The sequence below is a fragment of the Tupaia chinensis genome, unplaced genomic scaffold (genome assembly GCF_000334495.1).
Source record: "Tupaia chinensis unplaced genomic scaffold, TupChi_1.0 Scaffold000214_1, whole genome shotgun sequence".
NCBI classification, from domain to species: Eukaryota; Metazoa; Chordata; class Mammalia; order Scandentia; family Tupaiidae; genus Tupaia; species Tupaia belangeri.
The window spans coordinates 1,386,078-1,390,515 of record NW_006159689.1 but is presented as its reverse complement, the minus strand read 5'-3'; the positions used below and the strand labels follow the sequence as shown (position 1 = coordinate 1,390,515).

Here is a 4,438-nt window from a genome sequence, read left to right as displayed (position 1 = left end):
ATAGGGTGCGTGCACTCGCCAGAAAGACAGAGAGAGACAGAGACAGAAAGTGAGAAATCACCTCCCAGGGGGGATGGCCACACCGCGATCCCTTTTCTTCCATTCTCTCATGATCTTGGGCATGCACGCACACGTGCCCGGCGTGAGTTTAAGCTACTGGGTCCGGGACTCAAACCGTGGTCAACTACATGGGAGTCCAGTGACATAGCCATTACGCCAACTGCTGGTCCCGACCCCAAACTCCTCGTCCCTTCTGGGTATCCTCGGGTACTCCCAGGGCACCCTGTCCTTGCTAGGTCTGGGATTGGTGCTCTCCTGCTCCGCCCAGCACTGCCCTCCATTTTCCAGCCAGCCCCCCACCCCCACCCCTGCCAGCCCCAGGGCTTCTACACTGGCCTTGGCCTCGAATGTGCATGAGGCCCTAGGGCAGGAGGGTCACCTCAGCCTCCATCCCCCACTCCTCATGGCTCCTCCTCTTTATTTCCAGAGCCTTCTGCAGTCAGCCTGGTCTTTTGCTCTGGGGATCTGCAGCAGTGTCCCCATCAGTAAAACTCGGGCCCCTGGGTGACAAAGGGGAGACTGGACAGGGGAGGAGGGCATCAGATCTTGGTAACAAGCCCTGCCTTCAGCTATGGGTGTGCTCTGGGCGAGGGGGCAGGGACAGGTTCTGCTCACTAAAGTCTTAGGAGACGTGTGGATGGTGGCACCTGTCAGCACTTCCGACCTGTCCCTGGGGAGAGGGACTGGCCCGTTGTGTTGGCTTCCTTGGCAAGGAGCCCCACCCAGCAGCCGGCTCAGGGCTTGTTTGAGAACAAGGCCAGCTGGCAGAGGCCACAGCCCCTGTCCCACGCCTGAACCCCCATGGCTTCTGCTCCTGGCTGCATGTCCTTTTGGAGGGCCAGGAGCCCTGGCTGTAGACTCGGCTGGAAAATCCTGCCCCGGTCCACCTTGAGAGTTTCTGCTGAACTGGGGACCAAATGTTTGATATGCACAGAAAGCTTGTTATGTACAGCAAAATAATGCGAGAAAAATTGAATCAAAGTATGAGTTTATTTTGGTGCAAAAAAAGTTTTAAAATCCATAATAGTTTTTTTTAATCAAACATTTTCCATGGACCTTGGCCCCTTCGGTGTTTACAGACGTGACTCAGCCTCAGGTCTTAGTCTGCCCCTCTTCACCAAGTTCGGCACTGTGGGAGCCCCTGACGCCACAAGAGGCCCAGGCAGCTGCCCTGCGGCGGGCTGTGAGGTTTGAGGAGTGCGTGCCAGCTCGGCTGCGCTGCTGGGCAGGCAGCCTGGTGCTCCATGCCCGGTGGCTCGGCTTCCCCTGGCTCTGCAACGCCGTCTACCCGGAACTGGAGCCTGACTCGCTTGCTCTTTGGCCTTAGAGCGCGCTGGAGAGACAGACAGTGAGAAGAAAAGTGAGAAGTCCCCAGGGCTGGTGGCCAGGCCACAGTCCCGTCTCCTCCTGGGATTTTGGGCACGCACAATTTCGCGCCTGGCATGAAATTCAAGCCACTGGGCCTAGGACTCAAACTGAGGGCGACCATGTAGGAGTCCAGCGACATAACTGTTATGCCATCTACTGGTCTCTCTTAGGAAGACATTCCAAACCTCTGGGCTTGCGCCCACCCCAGCCCCTTACTGCGCCTTGGCCCTGACACCTGCTGCCCGGGCTGTGGGCCTCTGTGAGAAAGGGCTGAAGTATCCTGAGAGCCTGGGACCTCCCAGCAGACACAGGCAAAGCCCCACCCACCAAGACGACAGGGGCGGGGGTTGTCGCAGGGCAGGGAAGAACCAGGAACAAGCCTGCTGGTGGAGTGAGTTGGCACGATCAGGGCAGAGCAGGTGGCGGCCCTCGCCAGTGCGTGGAAGGGACGGGCTGTGGTGAGGAGGCCTGGAAGCTGCCCCATCCAGACACCCACACCCAGGCAAGCTCCGCTCCTGGGCCTAGAGCTGGGGTCTGGAGGGGCTCTGTCCCCTGTGATCCTCAGTCACCTAGGGGGCCCAGAGCGGCTCAGCCTGAACCCCACAGCACCCACCTGGACACCGGAGCCCATACATGCAGCTCCACACGCCGCGGCCCAGGGCAGGGGTGGCTGGGAGCTGGGGAGCAGTGGGGACGGCTGCGGCGACCAGGCGTCCCGTGGTTGGCATGTCCCCGAGCTCTCAACACGGGTCTCTTCCGTGTTCCCCACTCTTTCATCTCAGTCCCCAGACCCCAGCTTGTGCCCCCACAGGCAGCCTAGTAACCCGTGTCACCTGGCAGGGCAGCTCGGCTCACCGCACCCCGGCTCCATTTCAAGGATGAGGACACGAGCTGGTCGCCTGTCCCAGGGTGTCAGGGCGGGGCCCTGGTGGTCTCCTGAGGCAGGCACCATGCTTTCCCTGGGGCCGGCCTGCTCTGAGTGGGGAGGGGGCAGGTGGACATGGCGGGAGGGCTGCTGTAGGGGCTCCCTGTGTTCCAGGGCGTGGGAGGGTTGTCGGCAGTGGGGGGCGGGCCAGGCGGCCGGAGCCAGGGCCTCTGTTGTCGGCAGTGGGGGGCAGGCCAGGCGGCCGGAGCCAGGGCCTCTGCTGGCTCTTGTTGCTCTTGGCCTGGGGAAACCCAGGGCCCTGGGGCAACTCTCTGCCCCCACCAGCGTCTGCTGTCACTGAGATGGGGCAGCAGGCAGTGGGGATCCCCCTTGTTATGACTGGTCATGGGACGCTGACTCACTGCCGCTGGACCACCTGACCCTGCGGTGGGAGGCTGCCGAGAGGGCCCTGCCAGGGGGTTCCCCAGCCACTGCCTTGTTTACCTCTGGCCCGGCAGGGGCAGGGCGAGGCTGCTCTAGGCAGCAGGGCATGCTGGGAAGGCCTGGGGCCTGCAGGTCCTCAGGGGCAGGGGTCTGTGAGCTCGCTTCCCAGGGCCCCACATCCCGGCACCCACTTCTTCCCGATCCTCACCACCTGTCTGTGACAGCCCACAGTTCCCAAAGAGGCCAAATGCAAAGAAGCCAAGGGGATCCGATGGCTGCTGGCGTGGTCTGCTCTGGCTGCTTCTGTGGGGAGGGGGTGCCCGAGCCCCCCAGAGCAGTGTTTCTGGGAGCTGGAGGCTCTCCTGTGCACCTCACCCCCTCGGATGGGGCCTGAAGCGGCCACAGCGGGAAGCTGGACTGCTGAGTCATTCTTGGCCTGCACCTGTGTTCAGGCCCAGCCTCTGTCCACCTCCACTGCCTCCCTGTCGGCAGGGCAGAGCCAGCATGCTGTGGGTCACCTCTCCAGGCCTGCCTGGGGGTGTCTGTCCTCTCTGCAGGCCTGCTCCTGCCTTCCTGGCTGTACTCCGGAGCCCTGGAGCCCCTTTCTCCCACTCGGGCAGTCCAGCCGACCCGGGGTCCCGCACCTGTGACCCAGCCCCTCTCCCTCGGGCAGTCCAGCTGACCTGGCCTGGTCTCCGAGCTTCCTCCCCCTGGAAATTCTTCCCACTTCCACACACTGCGCCTGGAGGGCCATGAGTCTGGCCCAGCAGGTCTTGGGAGGCCTCATAAGGCAGTTCAGCCCAGGCCTGGCCAACAGGGCACTGTGGTTGTGCAATGAATGGAGTTGTTTGTTTATTTATTGACAGAGTTTTTACACTTATAGGAGAGACAGAGAGAGGTGGAGAGACAAGAGACACAGAAAGTGAGAAATCGGTGGGGGTGGATGGCCTTGCCACAATCCCTTCCCCAGTCTCCTCTCGGCATTTTGGGCATGTATGCCCATGCGCCCAGAGTGAGTTTCAAGCCACCAGGTCCAGGACTCAAGGCAGTGGACCACATGGGAGTCCAGTGATATAACCGTTATTCCGTCTGCTGGTCCCTGCAATAGAGTTTTTCTGGGGGGCTGGGGTTTGGACCAGTGGCTGAGACCCTGGGTCCCTGGGCACCACCTGCTGAAGTGAAGCCTGCACCCACAGTGGAGTGTGGGAGGTGCCCAGGCAGTCTCCTGGGCTCTAGTCCTGGCCCTTCGGCAGGGAGGAGGGTGGGGGTCCCCAGCCCCTGCCCCATGTCCGTAAACTGGGACCTGAGTCAGGGCCCTGTCCAGTAGGGGCCCAGTGGTGGAGGGCTGCCCCCTGCAAAGCCAGGCCTGGAGAGTTCTGGACAGCACCCTGGGAGCCCTGGTGCCCCCTGGGGTCGGCCTCAGTGTGGCCCCAACCCCCTGCACTGGGCATCCCCGGCGGCCTGGGGACACACTTGCTGAGTCATGGCTGGGCCCAAGCCTGGGAGGGGCCTGGACCGGACCCCTGCCTGTCCCCCGCCAGGTCAGAGGCCAGGGACAAGACCAGATGTGGGTAGAGGGCCAGGGGTCGCCTCCTGCGGACCCGGAAGTCCCGAGGGCAAGGCAGAGGGGGGCGCCCGGGGAGTCCTTGGAAGAGTGTTTCTTTAGTCTTAGTTTGCTTTGAAAGTGTAGTGCATTCATAG

At 62.3% G+C, this 4,438-nt stretch overlaps 1 long non-coding RNA gene across 1 annotated transcript; it reads right to left on the bottom strand.

Annotated features, from left to right (window-relative positions):
• Positions 1-1,031: 1,031 nt before the first annotated feature.
• Positions 1,032-3,569, bottom strand: LOC114007659 (uncharacterized). Its single transcript, XR_003549247.1, has 2 exons — positions 3,421-3,569; positions 1,032-1,393 (listed from the first exon to the last, which is right to left on the bottom strand). It is a non-coding gene; the product is annotated as an uncharacterized LOC114007659 (long non-coding RNA).
• Between the last annotated feature and the right edge of the window lie 869 nt (positions 3,570-4,438).